The following is a 17,152-nucleotide window of genomic DNA, read 5'->3' on the forward strand; positions in this document are numbered from 1 at the left end:
CCTATGCCACTGGCTGCCAAAAACCAAATTTTTTGTATTCAATGAGTCCACGTACTGCTGCTTGAAGAGTCAGGATACTTTTCCGAGTGTTTACGTAAACAAGTCTCTGCTCCTTCATAACCTGCTGGGCTCTGAAGTGGTTGTGCAGACTGAGAGCAGCTGTTCGGTAGCTTAGAAACTGCTTTCTTGCTGCCCACATTCTATAATGAGCCTGTATCTTGACAGTGCTTGACCGGAGATTCAAAAACCTCTTGCGATACCTGACCATTTGTAGTACTGACTGGATCTTGACTGAAGCCCGCCGTCTTGCGACAAGTCTCCGAGCCAACAAGCCACGAAAAGCTGTCTACAGTGTTACCGTTGCTTGCCTGACAGCAAGGTATTCAGCCTTCTGTTTTTGAGAGAATCGGCATGACTTGTACCATCTTTGGATCTGCGCTGAAGAGGCTTGCATCTTTGTGTATGTAAGTCTGGCACGGTGACATCTAAATCCGATCCGGTTTTATCTGTTTGTAAGATTTATAATGTCTCTGAATGATGACGGCAGTCGTCTTTTCTTTCTGAGCTTGGACCGCCGCTTTCATCAATGTTTTGGCTCTAAAATGTCGTTGGGCGACATTTGCGGCCCACTGCAGCCTACGATAGTATGATCTTACTAAGTGCCTTCTGACCTGGGCTTGGATCGTCACAGCCGCTCTGTGTTCCATCTGCAAATGCTGTCGGACCTTCATTCCCCTGTAAGCTGCTTGTAAGAGAATGACTGACGAGCGCTTCATCAGGTACTCTTTGCGTTGTGTTCTCGTGGCCACCAGAGATCGATATCTTTGTTGAACGAGCGCTGCACCTGCTCTGAGAGTAAGAAAGCGTTTCTTGTCTCTGAATGTACGAAAGCTCCTCTGGATGACCTTGGCTGCCCTGTGCATTGCGCTGACCCGCTGTCTAGCTCTGCATCCGTGGAAAGCGCTCTGGATGACAAGTGCAGCGGTTTTCTTTGACCTATACTGCTGCATTAGAGAGTCTCTTACTCTACGGGCTCTGTACCTCTCTTGCACCACCGCGGCGGCCCAACGCATCTTCTTGAAGTACATGCAACACTGGAACATTCTGAACTGGGACTGAATCACAGTGGCAGCAGAATGCATTCGTCTGTACACTGTACATTTGAAAGGCTGCTTGAATCACTGTGGCTGCTTTTGAACTTCTCTCCGAACTTTCATTCCTCTGTATACAGATTGCACGGTGCTGGATGCAGCTAGCAATGAATGATAACGCTTCTGTTGTAGCCTGCCAATGAGAAGAGCTCTATACCATTGCTGAATTCGGATAACGGCGACTTTCATAGCAAGATACCTCTTGTGCTCCCTGTAAGCAATGTATCTCAGCTGAATAACCCTGGCCACCTCTTGCATCATTTTTACACGTCTTTGACTTGTCATCCCACTGTAAGCGGACTGAATGCAAACTGCAGCTTTTTTCATTGCTGTGTAATTTGAGACCTGAACACTCCTTTCCCGGTTGGCTCTAAACCGTTGACAGACAACAGACGCTGCCCAGCGTAGCCTCCGAAATTCTACAACCTGCTTGTGTCTGCGGTAATGAGCCTGAATCACAGTTGCTGAGATTTTTTTGGACTCGGAGTCGAACTTTCATTCCCCTGTACACAGACTGCAGAACAACAACAGAATCCCTGATCTTCAAGTAATTTCTGCGCGCTTGTCGTCCTTTGACATAAGCTCTGTACCGCTGCTGTATAACAGACGCTGCACACCTGGCAGCAGCGAAAGTCACCTGTGCTTTACGCCTTCGGAAACAGGCTTGAATGATTGTTGCCGCTTCATGCATTCTCCTCATACTCCTTCTTTCTTTAGACCCCCGATAAGCAGCCTGAATCCGTACAGTCATTTGTCTCAGAAGACTATATCGCCGCTGATGATACTGGGCGAGTAAACGTGCCCGGTATCGATTCTGGAGGACAGTAGCTGCACTTCTGAGAGACAAAAAATCGTCGAAAGCTTTAAATGCTGCTTGAATCCGAGTGGCTGCTGTGTGCCGGCTCCTCAGCTCCAGCCGGGCTTTCATGCCACGGAGTCCCGCCTGCAAAGACGTGGCAGCCTTCCTCAGCAGCAGGTAACGCAAACGTGTTGCCCTCCCCGACCTGTGGGCTCTGTAATAGTTCTGTACCGTCAACGCAGCGCTTCTCTTCAACTTGAACTCTGACTGTGCTGCATACCTGCGGTAGTAAGACTGTATCAACACAGCCGCTTTATGCATTCCCTCAACCCTCTTTCTCTCTGCTCTTCCCCTCCACAAAGCCTGAAGTACAACAACGGAACGCCGGAGATGAGGTATTCCTTCCTCAACTTCTTACCCAATGAAACAGCCTTGTACTGCTGCTGTACAGCAAGAGCTGTTCTTAAGGACAAAAATCTCTTTCGGGCTACAAACATTCTGAAAGCCGATTGAATCACAACTGACCCCCGCTGTTGTTCCTTGATGGCTTTGCGCACAAAATAACCACGGAATGCTGCTTGCAAAGTAATTGCGGCATGATTCATTTCCAGATATTGTTGCCTTTCGCACTCCTTTTGTCTACTTGCCCTAAACCAATGCTGAATTATAATGGCAGCTTGTGTCTTTTCTATGAATCTTCTTCGGAGAATGTTGGCTTTGAATGCTCTTTGTATGAGAATGGCAGAGGAGTGCTGAAGTTTAATTTTTTTTAAAGTTGCATCTCTCTTTGTTGCCTCTGTACCATGCCTGTATATTGAGTTTTTTCTGAGATTTTTATGTTTTTTGCCATTTCACCATCCTGTAGCATGATTGTATCTTGGGGAGGGACTATATATAAACACTGCTGTAATTTCTACATGGTGGAACCATAAGGTATAATAAATACCTCTTAATAAAATCTGAGAATGGTCACTTTTACCACATGTTAATTGTGTGATTCCAAATCTAAAATGTAAGCAAATCAAGACATAATTGGAATTTGTCCCAATCACTGTGGTGGGCACTGTATATTAAATCTACCAGTATTTGTCTGCTTTCTTTTGTGTAGCCAAGCCTAATACTGTTTGACTTTACTGTCATTCTTTTTTTCATTTGAGCTTATTTGGATTAAATGCGTAAATTATGTGTGTAGACATTGTTAAAATCACTGCCAGTGTAGCCGTTTCCTAAATATGGGGCAAAACAATCACTGGATGTGTTTGGCTTGAATCTCCAGCCTGTGTTTCCCAGAAGGTAACGCGTGCTCAAACCCTTGAACGCAGAGACTGTTTTATGGATGGCAGTCACATGACACTCAGTAAATATGGTAACTTTAGCATACAAATATCACGGAACATACATTGGCTAGCCTGAGCGATATGACGGACACCTCTGACTTTGCTGGTTTAGCTGATGCCGTTTGGTGATGTTGATGGCTGTAGTGGAGCCATGCCCTTAGAGGACAAGCTTTTCGATTTTAACGAAGAAATACAACCTTCCAATTTTGAACCGGGATTTACAGAGGAAGAATTGCGAGAGAGACAGACAGTGGAGGAACATGGACAACCGAACACAGAGTTTGCATCACTGACAATAATAACTTTGATCGAACCCTTGCTACATCCTCTAGTACTTACCAACTTCTTCTGCATTCAACACATACTGCGAAGGTATGGCTAATGGTCAAAATACTGATGATGGCATTTATTGTTCTGGCTCATTCCTTCTTATTCATCCACCATTTTGTGAAAATAATGAACATGTTTTTTTCCAGCTCATTACCAATAAAATAGTAATTGAAGTGTTTGATGGCAGAAAAGTGCAGATTATATTTAGCATTGTGAATTAAAACATTTGCCATGACAAAATAAACACATAAAGCAAAATCAGTGTTAAAATGCATGTTTAAAATGTATTTTAAAATATTCCCACAATGGCATTTCTGTAGCAATATTAATCGTTTTTGTTCTTAAATTGGTGCTCCATATTCTCTAGGCAGTCTTCTTTTTCCAAAATACACTACAGCTTATCTTTGCTCCTCTTCAGATCTTCTTTTTTCATTGTAAATTGATAATTTGTGGAAAAATGTGTTTTGTTTTTCCTTTTGTCTCATATTAGAGTTTGTCTACAGATCTGAAAACATTCAGTGTGATAAATATGCAATAATAGAGGTAATCAGGACACAGCACAGTACAGGGGCACATCTTTCTGTTGACTTTATACTGGGATATCATTGTCACCAGTATTAAGTGGTCAATACACAATAAGAGGTTAAAATGCTGGACAACCATTAATGGATATACACTCACGAAGCACTCTATTAGGAACAACTGTACACCTACTTACTCATGCAATTATCTAAACAGCCAATTGTGTGGCAGCAGTGTAATGCATACAATCTTGCAGATACGGGTCAGCAGCTTCAAATAATGTTAACATCAACCATCAGAATGGGGAAAAAATGTGAACTCAGTGATTTAGACCATGGCATGATTGTTGGTGCCAGACGGGCTGGTTTGAATATTTCTGTAACTTCTGATCCCCTGAAATTTTCACGCACAACAGTCTCTAGAGTTTGGTGTGAAGAAACAAAAAAACATTCAGTGAGCGCCAGTTCTGCATACGGAAATGCCTTGTTGTTGAGAGAGGTCAAAGGAGAATGGTCAGACTGATTTGAGCTAGAAAAGCTATGGTAACTCAGATAACCACTCTGTACAATTGTGGTGAGCAGAAAAGCATCTCAGAATGCACAACACATCGAACCTTGAGGCGGATGGGTTACAACCGAAGAAAACAACATTGAGTTGTCAGCCAAGAACAGAAAGCTGAGGCTGCAATGAGCACATGCTCACCAAAACTGGACCGTTGAAGACTGGAAAAACTTAGCCTGGTCTGATGAATCTCTATTTCTGTTGAGGCACACAGATGGTAGGGTCAGAATCTGGCACCAACAGCATGAATCCATGGACCCAGCCTACCTTTTGTCAGGTGGTGTAATGGTGTTGGGAATGTTTTCTTGGCCAACTTTGCACTCGTTAATACTAATTAACCATCACTTGATACCACAGCCTATTTGAGTATTGTTGCTGACCATGTGCATCCCTTCATGGCCCCAATGTACCCATCTTCTAATGGTTACTTCCAGCATGATAATGCACCATGTCACAAAGCAAAAGTCATCTCAAACTGGTTTCATGACCATGACAATGAGTTCAATATTTTTCAGTGGCCTTCCCAGTCACTGGATCTGAATCCAATAGAACATCTTTGGGATGTGGGAGAACGGGAGCATGAATGTGCAGCTGACAAATCTGCAGAAATTGCGTGATGCAATCATGTCAACATGGAACATATTCACAAAGTGTTCATCTTGTATGAAGAATTGAGGCTGTTTTAGTGCAAAGGGAGGCCCTACCCAGTATTAGTATAGTGTTCCAAATGAAGTGCTTAGTGAGTGTATATTGGTGAATTGATAATTGGTTGATTACTACTGGTTAGTAGCCTAGAGGCACAATAGGCACAATTGAGTCTGTACATAATTTGTTTCTAAAAGTCTAAAATGTCAAAGTTTAAAATGTAATTATTAGGGCCACAATATCCATTCGAACTCAGGGATAAAAAAAATACAGCAGGTTTTATTAAAAATCCGAAAACAGACGATGGTCAAGATCCAGTGAGATAGGAATATACAGCGTAATCAGAAGTGTAGTGGGTAGACAGACAGAGTTCAAAACCAGTAGACAGATATCAGAACCAGGAAATCAGAGCACAGGAAAACAGACAGGAAACTGGGGACAGCAAATAAGGCTAGAACAGGGGGGTAGGGAACAGATGGCAGGTAAGAAAAACTAGCCCTGAACAAACTATACAGACAGGTATATGTAGAACAGATAACAAGGGGAAAGAGAATCAGGTGTGCGAACTGGGGAACAAATAACAAGGAACAGGTGAGACAATAGGCCCATCCCTCTAGGCCCATCCCTTCCTTTTCCACTTTCTCCCCCCTTATAGACTCTGATGTTTCTCAACTCCTGCTCTGCCACCGCCCTACAACCTGTGCCCTTGACCCTATCCCCTCTTCTCTTCTCCAAACTATCACACCTGACATTCTCCCATTTGTCACCTCCCTTGTCAACTCCTCCCTGTCTTCCGGCTGTTTTCCGGCATCCTCCAAGAGGGCCCACATCACTCCATTGCTAAAAAAGCCTACTCTGGATCCCTCCATCATCCTGAACTACCGCCCGGTATCTCCTCTTCCATTCCTTTCTAAAACTATAGAACGAGCCGCTTCTACTCAACTTTCTTCTTTCTTTTCTAACAACCTGCTAGACCCCCATCATTCTGGCTTCAGATCGGGCCACTCGACAGAGACTGCGCTCCTCTCCGTCAGTGAGTCACTCCATGCCGCACGAGCAGCCTCCCTCTCCTCTGTCCTCATTCTCCTAGATCTCTCTGCTGCCTTCGACACTGTGGATCACTCCATCCTCCTGTCTGCCCTGTCAGCAACGGGCATCTGTGGCACAGCCCTGGACTGGATTGAGTCCTACCTCTCTGGTCGCTCCTTCCAGGTTGCCTGGGCTGGTTCGGTATCGACACCTCGGCCCCTCGCCACAGGAGTTCCCCAGGGCTCAGTCCTAGGCCCGCTTCTTTTTTCTCTTCACACTCGCTCCCTTGGCCCTGTGATCACTGCACATGGGCTATCCTACCACTGCTACGCGGACGATACCCAACTCTTCGTCTCGTTCCCGCCGTCTGATACGCAGGTTTCAGCCCGTATCTCTGCTTGCCTGAGGGACATCCAGAGCTGGATGGACAACCACCATCTAAAGCTCAACCCAGGCAAGACTGAAATGATATTCATCCCTGCTAAAACCTCTCCCCATCTGGATCTCTCCATTTCCCTCAGGGATACCACACTCACGCCGTCACCCAGTGCAAGGAACCTCGGTCTGGTGATGGACAGCAGACTGTCCCTCTCTGAGAACATTGTGGTGGTGACCCGGTCAGGCAGGTTCTTCCTATACAACATACGGAGAATCCGCCCCTTTCTCACCCCCTTCTCGACCCAGCTCCTGGTCCAATCGATGGTTCTGTCCCGCCTGGACTACTGCAATTCCCTCTTGGCTGGCCTCCCAGCGTCTGCCATCAGACCCCTCCAACTCATCCAGAATGCAGCAGCTTGTCTGGTCTTCAACCTTCCCAAATACTCACACGTCACCCCCCTGCTTACTTCCCTCCACTGGCTGCCTGTCATGGCTCGCATCAAATTCAAAACATTGGTGCTAGCCTTCCAAGCAGTTAAAGGGTCTTCCCCAGCTTATCTACAAAAAATCATCAGACCCTACACCCCTGCCAGACCTCTTCGTTCAGTCTCCACAGGCCGCTTGGCACCTCCCCCTCTCCAAACCTCCACATCACGCTCACGACTACTGTCTGTTCTGGCTCCACGGTGGTGGAACGAACTCCCCGTTGAGGTCAGAACTGTAGAATCTCTCCCCACCTTCAAGCGCAAGCTGAAGACACACCTCTTCAAGCAGCACCTCTCCCCATCCCTCCCTACCTCCCTGTGAACCTTAATTGTTGTCTCTGTGACTTGCTTTGTGTATCGGTATTCTTAGTTGGCTAGGTAAGCAGTGTTTGGATAGTTAACTTTGGTCACTTTTGCTCTGTTTGTTTGTTTCTTTGTTCTCAAAACAAAAAAAAGGAAAAAAAAGGGCCCTCATCCTTATCTTTGTTGTACAGGTAGCAATTGAAATTGTACTTCCCTCTAGGGTCTTTCAGCGAACTTATCCCTGGTTATGGGTATGCACTTTGTTGTACGTCGCTCTGGATAAGAGCGTCTGCCAAATGCCAATAATGTAATGTAATGTAAAACAATAGAGTGAAGGACAGGAAGGAAGTCCATATAAGGAGTGAAGGGTGGAGATATAAATGAGGAGAGAGGGAAAACCAGGAGCGGAGAGCAAGCACAGAGAGGAAGAAACGATGGCTTATTCCTGTACTCCACCCCAGGCATATGAGACTGAACATTTGGAGACACAATAATAACCAATGATTTGATAAAATGAATAGATTTTTTCCCTGCAAGAAATCGATTAAAATCACAAGAATGTCACAGAGGTCTTAATATTTATGCTGAGGTTCTGAAGCGGTGGTCCTCTGGCCGGTCTGGGCACTGATTTTTGTTCCAACCAATTGCTTTGTTTTTAATTTACTGACAGCTCTATAAATGACCCTGGTTCAAACCTGTTCCGGAGCACAGTAAAATCATAAGGATACACTTGCAGTCTGCAGCTGTAGCCTGTACTCATACACATGTCAGATGAGATACGATTTAGTCAATTAAATAATTAAGATCAAAAGTTGGCACAAACTCCTGAAATGGATCAGCCCTAGTTCTCTACCCCTGTTCTTGAGAGATTTTCCAAGAAACAGTTTTGGATCCATGATCCATAAGATCCAAATTTTCAGACACCAAAGTCGAAGCAGAAGTATAACATATATTTGTCTTCATACACATTTCTCACAATAAGAACAGTTTTTTACATTTTACATTTTCAGATATTTTCTGCACAGCTGGACCAGAAGACAATGTACAGTATTTGAGGCATAGGCACAATACTTTTAGATACAAACAAACGTTATCATCTTACACCTGCCGACGTGGATTCAAAACATCTGGAGGCTCTACTTGTGAAGTTGAGGGCTGGGTGCCACCGCTGTGCTCAGGTGACTTTTCTAGAAATACATTTTTTGGACTGTACTTGAAGGGAAAATGTATTTCAGATCACCATATTAATCTCAAACCATTCATATTTTCAGGAATAACATGTAATCCAGAGATTCGTAATGCTATCATTCTGAGTGAAAATAAGATTTACAGATTTAACGAGCATGTGGAATATGAATGTAAACTTTTTCATGAACCAGAAGGAAAGCAAAACACATACTGTGGGGTTAATGGCTGGGAATGGCCTAACTGCAAAGGTAAGTTTTTCATATCAAATATGCCATGGCTTTATAAAGCTGTACTCTGCAGTGCTGATTATGACTACTGCACAATATAATGTTAACATCAGGTGATTCATATAGGATCAAGCTCAAAATTTTAATTTCACCGATTAAGCTTGCCAGTGCCTTGGATCAATTTAACTGGGAATTCAGGTGTTGTGTTGCTTGGTGTACTTCCCTCAGCTTTTATGTAAATTTCCTTCACCCAAATGTTTGCCTCAGAAATCTAATGTCATTAATCTTCTTTGTTTTTAGCAAAATAAAATTATTGCAAAAGACCTGATCTAGAAAATGGACATCACATCAATGTCAAAAGCAATGCTTCAGTCATTTATTATAGTTGCATTTCTGGTTATAAACCCTTCGTGGAAGGATGGTGGGATGAATTGACATGCAAGAAAAATGAATGGTCTGACATCCAAAAGTGCATTGCTAAGGAATCACTTTTTCCTTTGTTATTTCAGCTTCTTGTGTTGTGTTATTATCAAGCTGTGCATGTTCTAGTGGGATCTGCTTGTGGCCTGTTTGATTATTGGTTAAGTTAGAAAACAAAGTATTGCTACAAAAACATAACACTACTAATCATAATAGTAAATAAAGTAAAAATAGTAAAAATGGAGTAATCAAGAGAGCCATCTGGGAGATATGCAAGACCCTGAGCAAAGTTCTATACAATGACATATTACATATTAAGTGCTATGTGCATGTCCTTTTTTCTCAGGCGTGATAACAAATGCACTTAAAAAGTAGTACAGTACAAAACATTACAGTCCTTACTCTGTAAGTATTTGCACAGAGGTACAATTTATGTTATTTTGGCTTCTCAGCAGTTTCAGATTAGTCAGGTCTATTCAGTCACTTCCTTAGTGCAGGTATAAGAAAGATTTCTCGATCTAGGCTTCTTGATTCTTGGCTTTTGATTGCGTTTGGAGTCTTATTACCATTAGTCAACATGAGCACCAGAGCTGTGCCAATGACACGAGTCATTATGAGGCTGAGAAATAATAATAATAAAAAAGCAATAAAAAACTGAACAGGCCTGGATTCGGATCATGATGGCTATCATGGACCTTAGTGATATTGAAAGAGCTGAGACTGTTGGGTTGAAATCTGTTGGATTTATGGGGTAGAAAGAAGCCAAATGCATGTTTTTCCTGTTGTGATAGTTGTTAGATCTTATAGCTTTAATTTACTTTTAGTAACTGTGCCACAAATCCAACAATATTTTCTCTGATATTTTAGTATTTGTATACAAGTCTGGTGGATTGCTGAAAATAGTCCTCTTGGTACTCTATTACATACATACAAAATTGTTATTGTGTTTTCAATATTTTTATTCATTAAAGGTTATGTTACCTTTCTTACAGATGAAACTGCATGTGTTCCTACAACAATTCTGAATGTAAAACAAGTCAGGAAAGACCTGTATTCAAATGGTGAATCTTTGACATTTGAATGTGAGGATGCATATGAAATGGAAGGTACTGGCCAGATAAAATGCGTAAATGGAGAGTGGGAGTCACCACTACCAGTCTGCAAACGTGAGTAATCCATAGCTGAATATTTTTCAGATGTATTTACTTACTCACCACAAAGCACCAAAAAATAATGCAAAGACCCTGGGCTGCAAAATTTGGGGAATATTCAGTTAGAATTCAAAGGAATGTATGGAAATGATCAGGTATAAAAGGGAAATATTCTGAACTATTTGAACAGGTTCCATTTGCCATGTCATATGAATATAGAAACATGAATATTTATACCTTATACCTGTTCAAGCTGGCAAGAAAGTCTCAGCTCTGCCCTTTGGTCGTGAATCATTTCAGACCAGCACCCCACTTAATAGCCATAAATAAATAAATAAATGAATGAATGAATGAATGAATGAATAAAGTTGCTCTTTAAGACAATTCAGCAAATATCAACCAAATTGTGTTAAGATTGTGAAGAAAGTTGTTTAACCATTGATTAACTATATCTATTTAATATTCCCAACAGCATCTGATAATAGTTGTAATCCTCCCCCATGTGTTGCACATGCAACAATTACATATGCTCATCAATCTACAGTGCAATTCCAATGCAGAGATTTATATGAAATTTAGGGGAACAGAGAAGTCACCTGCACCAGTGGAACGTGGAGTGACATTCCAACATGCATTTGTAAGTACTAAAACAGTAGATTCATCTCAGCAATTTATAAATTGGCTCAGGAGGCAACAGGAGCGGCGCCAGGACTCCAGGATAGGTCGGGCCGAGAAATGTCACGAGCGGGCCTGTTTATAAAAAATGAAACTAAAAATAAATGACTAATCATATGCATACACACATTATACATTGGCATAATATAACACAGGACATAATATCGAAACTAACGTAACCAACTATAATCAATTTAAAATGCATAGCGGCCACTATAATTTGCATAATATTAACACCAGAGTAATGTAACTCTTCTTTATTAATCCAAATACTGGAATTAAAGAGAATGCTTCTCGAAATTCGCATTGCAAAACAGACGTTTCGCCCGGGAAAGAAGAGAATGCAATGATTTTTGTGTTTATCCCGCTACTGGAATGAAATGGCCTTTGTGTCCTTGTGATTCGATGCGTCCGTGCTCAATGTTAGAAACGAGCACTTTGTCAAGCAATTCTTGCACTGATCATGCCAATGGAGCTATACGTTGCAAATGATCGCCTCAGATTTCGTTCGGGAAGATGAAAACCTAGGTTCATAAAGTTCTTGGTCAGTTTAGAAGTACATTCAGTGGACCTGATTGGGACTGGAGAGAACATGCCCTATGCAGGGCATGTGTCCATGCAGCACCGAACGGTCAGCATACAGTCCTTCATTGGCTTATATTTTATCTGCCTCTGTGTTTTGTCGCATAGAAAAAATCCGACACACTCGGATTTACTTAGTTCAGCGTCTATGTGCTTTTTCGTCCGAAGATGTTGAGTGCTATCCGTACGTCCTCCGTGAGCAATCGAAAAATGAGCTCCATACCTTCCGCACTTTCTGAAAATCGTCATTAAACAAACACGCTCGCTTTTGTGACATTTCACTAAACTGCAGAAACTTCCAACTTTCCATCGACGGCATAGGGAGACGGACAAAATTATGATTGATAAACTACGTTTGGTAGTTGCAGCAAGTTGTAGGTTATACGTAGGTTATTCTAAAACACGGAGTTCATTCTATTGTGTTTTAAATGACCATAACACAGCTATTACATTCAGAATAACCATGCATATCACCCGGCACGAAAATACGGGACATTTAGCTCGGTCATTTTTTTTAAAAGGTCGGAACACCTGCAAGTAGGCTGAAAAAACGCGAATGTCCGTGAAAAACGGCACGTATGGACTATTTATAATCAGCCTATGTAAATACATACATTTAGCCTAAATATTATTACAGAAATGCGGTTTATTATTAATTAAAGGACTGCCTACCTTTTGGCGATTTTCTCAAAAGAACGCGGCGGGGTTTGGTTTTGAAATGCAGTGTGTTCGCTGCCGTGTGATTAAAAAGTGTTAATGTGGAAGTTAATTATTATTATTTAATGTCGTAGACGGCTGTCTTTGTTAAAGTTGCCTTGTTCTAACTACGTGGTTTGTTTGCGGTTGTTTAAGTTACCACCGTTGAGGTATTGTATGTTGGTAGTGAAGTTCTTTGCAGTTCTGACGTCACGCTGATTTCATTTATAGAAGTGAAGTTAACAGCTAAAATCTCCCATGCGAGTTACCGTATTCCATCTGAGCTACGCGCCTCGCTACATTATATTTCATTTTTTATTTATTTCTATTTTTTTTTTTTAAGCAAAGATAAAATCTACAGCAACTGTGCCGTCTTCTGAGCAAAGTGGCCCAACAATAGCGACGCCATCGCCAGGTAAGAGCAGTCGTCTGGTTGTCGGAGGGTTGCTGGTTCGATCCCACTCTGGCTGTGTCGAAGTGTCCCTGCCCAAGACACCTAACCCCCAATTGCTCCTGAGGAGCTGGTTGGTGCCTTGTGTATGTGTGAAGCATCAATTGTGCAGCGCTTTGGATAAAGGTTGTGGAAGGATCTTCAGGACAGAACTGAGGCACTTGTACTAAGCCATTATCTAACCTGTATAAATGGTTGGCATTTATAAGCGCCTTTATCCAAAGCACTGTACAATTGATGCTTCTCATTCACCCATTCATACATAAACTCACACACCGACAGCGATTGGCTGCCATGCAAGGCACTGACCAGCTTGTCAGGAGCATTTGGGGGTTAGGTGTCTTGCTCAGGGACACTTCGACACAGCCCGGGCGGGGGATCGAACCGGCAACCCTCCGACTGCCAGACGACTGCTCTTACTCCCTGAGCCATGTCGCTGAAAGAAGTCCCTAATGTACTCGCGGTAGTAGCTCAGTAGCCCCATGACTGCCCTCAGCTCCCCACAGTGTGTGGCCTCTTCTCCTTTAAAGCTCTCACCGCAAGAGTATCAACGAGGTCCATTTTACAGCCCTCAGCAGACACAATGTGCCCTAAGTAGTGGACCTCACGCTTGAACACTTCACACTTACTGGGTTTCAGCTTTCCTTCACCATGAATCCCTGATGATACGCTTTCCCTTGATCCAGGAGAGAGAACCATGAGTGTCCTCCTAGGCCGTCCATTAAATCTTGCACTCTGGGGATAGGCTGGCCATCAGGGAGAGTCTTTCTGTTCACTTCACGGAAAGAAAAGTCGTAAACTCACTTTCTTTTTTTTATACACACAACCGGTGATGTGTACGGTGAATTAGACTTCTCTACCCTGCCCTGAGCGATGAGGTCATTCAAGTAGTCCTTCATTTCCCGTTACAGTGGCTTAGGCACAGAAACATATGTTTTTGCTACAGGCTCAGTGTCTTTCAGTGATATGCTGAGTTGGCATTTTTCTATGCAGCCGATATCATCGTCCGTTCTCGAAAAGGAGGCAGACTCCTCTCTTAACATCTTGTGAGATATCTGTTTGTCCAGCTCACTGAGATGATTCAGATTCACAGGCGGGTCCCAAACATCGCCAGTAGTTTGGTCCTTTTCAACTCTGATGTGATTCATTGTAGCTAGAGGTGGAGGGCGGGACCCCTCTAGTATGGAGGCTGGATAGACTGGACAGTCCCAATCACAGTTCTCCTTCTAACACTATGTCATGGTCTGTCGAGTTTTGCACACAGTAATAGAGGGTTTAGCACCTTTACTCACTTTACTTTACTTACAAGCGTGTCACACAATTCGGGTCCCTCAGTCCAGCGGGGGTTCACATCAGTGAGTGAGGTATCTTCCTGTGGCAAGTCCATATTCAGGTGGCACTCAACTCGGACTGACATGTATTTGGAAATGCTAATCCTCTCCTTTTTTGTCTTCACAACATACTCATTCCCTTGCTCAATACCAACTTGTTCTATGACAGCAGTTACTTGTTCTACAAAGGCTTGAGCTTGGCCGGGGTATACGGCGCTTACTCTGTCACTCAGCCGTTCCCTGTCAGTAGTGTTGAACTGTTTCATTTCCTCTTCTAGAATGAGCCCAATTACATTAGAACCAATAATTGGTCGAGCAATACTACCCTTGATTACAAGTGTGGGGACAATAACTTCTGTGGGTGCTCCCTCTGAAGCTAACCTGAAAGTCATCTCTACCCAACCTGCATAGGGCATGTTCTCTCTATTTCCTGCCACTAGGGTCTCTTTTATATCCAGGATTTCTGAAATGTCTCTTAGTCTTGTGTCTGGTAAGTGCACTTCTTGCCATAGCTCATCAATTATTGTAACTTGGGAGTCCCACAAAGCCTTCACACTTTGACCTTTGATGAAGCAATCAATTATGTGCTTTTCCCCTACCAATGGAGCCACATTAACCTGTTTTTTATTTTTGTGGAAGTGCTACATGGGGGGAATGCACATTCTTTTTGATGTACAGTCCAATGATCAACTTGACATGGCCGAGAGCGGTAGAGCACTTTCTTACATGATGCATATTGTTTAAATCTTACCCCTCCGCCCTTTTGTCCACAGTGCGCACAGTGCTGGGACCTTACTGGGTCACTGGTCACTCCCTGTCCCGTTCGAGCGACCTTCCCCCATTTAAAGGAAACTGTCTCTGTTCCCTCCTCGACAACCAGCAAGGAAGTGTTGCTTGCAGTTATCTTCAGCTCCACTCTGTTGACAGCTGAAACATTTCCTCATATGCCCACGGTTTGATGGAGGAAAGCTACAGTGAGGGGCAAACCTTTGTTGGTTCTGGGCCGTTCCTCCTCAGTGTCCGGGGCCAGGGGTGAACCAGTATCTCTGTGGCGGGTCCAGCATCTGCAGACCTGAAAACTGTGGGCCTAATGTGCCATAAGCCCCCGCTGCTGGTGGGTGCTGTCCAGGCTTGTACTGGGGCTGTTGCATGGACTCCCTAATTTGAGACACTTCAGCTTTAAGATCTTTTAGCGTTGCCATTTCAGATTTAATTTCTTCAAGCTGGGAGAGAACAAGAGGCGGAATTTTTTAGCTTTGTTGAGCGGGCAGTTTTTCCTTTTTTTCAACAGGAGCGTCGCCCGACTGGGCTGAGTGGATAGTGACAGGCCATTGTTGTCCTAACAGTTTTTTGTTTTTTTGCCTCTCTGCCTCATAGGCACATGATGTTGTCACTCTGCAGGCCAGTTAACACAGTGTGGAGGAACATGTTCTGCACTTACTCATATTGGAGACCTGGTTTGGATTTTTGCGAGGCGAACAAGATCTTTTGTCTCAGGTCGAAAGTATGAATAAGGAAGTTCTGTGGGGTTTCTTTGATGCCCTGCACCTCTGAGGTTAGCTGCATATAGAGATCGGTTGCACTTTTCTCCTGTTAATGAGAACGGCGTATTTGCCTCAATGTGGGTAAGGTAAAGTTGGCTTTCCCCTCCAGATAGCTACGAAGTTGCATGCCAGCGGTTATTGCTCTTAATACTGCATCTACAATCTCAGGTTCTGGGAACCCCTTACTTAGGCCATGTTCGATTTGACGAGCTAAGCTTGAGAAGGTTTGTCAATCTTTCTGACCGGGCTCACTGATCTGGCCAGTTATTTTAAAGTCTTTCTGCCATGGGTGAGGTGCATGCCTTTGGGCTGTGCTCTGTGTTAACTCCCTGCTAGAAACCATGTTTTCAAGGTTCCATGTTCCCCTGCACATCTTTCTCAGTCTGTTTCCGTGTGTTTGCCAACTGAAGCTGCAAGGCCTCAATTTCCTTCATTATCCTTTCCTCCTCTTTATCTTGTTTTTTTTCTGTTCCTCGTCTATTTGCTTTAGTGTGCCCTTTTTAAAAGCTGTCTGGAGCTCTAAAAAATTTTATTGAAGATGGAGTAAGCGAGACATTCCCTTATCCTCAATTTTGTCTAGCTCTTCACTCTGTATGTAGTTTGAAATTAGCATGATGACAGCTGTTTGACCCTTGCCAGTTGTGTGCTTGAACTGTGCTCCGGCGATGCACACAACTCCAGTAGAATGTCACTGGACACAACACACAAGTCTCTGACGATGAATCCATCTTTCTTACAGAGCGTGGCTATTAGCGGTGTGAAGTGGTCCCTTTTTATCTTTGGGTAGTGGTAGCAGCTCTCCTGGCATATAGAAATACCTCAGATGACGACATGTATTCTGCCCTCAGACGGTCAGGAACCCAATGTAGCAGATTCACCACTCGCTCTGGATGTGTGGGTAGTTTAAAAGGATGCGTGACGGCTGGGGGACATCTCTGGTAGACGCTGACCCACACTGCACACAATCCCAATGGTGCCTCCAAATGTTACACCCCTGTAAGGGGGAATAGAAAGAATAAAAACACAGACATAATGTGTTTTTATTGCTGCGATCAAGTCCAAAGTTATAATGCATTTTCCAAAAACATTCATATTTACATGTTTCTCAACTGTTCACCAGACTTCTCAAACAGTATACTGTCCCTTTAATAATTTGAAAAATAATGCATTTTCCCTTTAAGAAAGTACACAATTCGAAAAATATTACAGCACTGACTGACATGAACTGACATAGAAGATGTCAATATCTTTGACCTATTGCACCTTTAAAATAAACAGCGTAATATATTTGCATTGCACATGCTTCAGATACATGCCTCATATTCATTTAAATGTATTCATAGCCAC

The sequence above is a fragment of the Conger conger genome, chromosome 4, assembly GCF_963514075.1.
Source record: "Conger conger chromosome 4, fConCon1.1, whole genome shotgun sequence".
Lineage (NCBI taxonomy): Eukaryota > Metazoa > Chordata > Actinopteri > Anguilliformes > Congridae > Conger > Conger conger.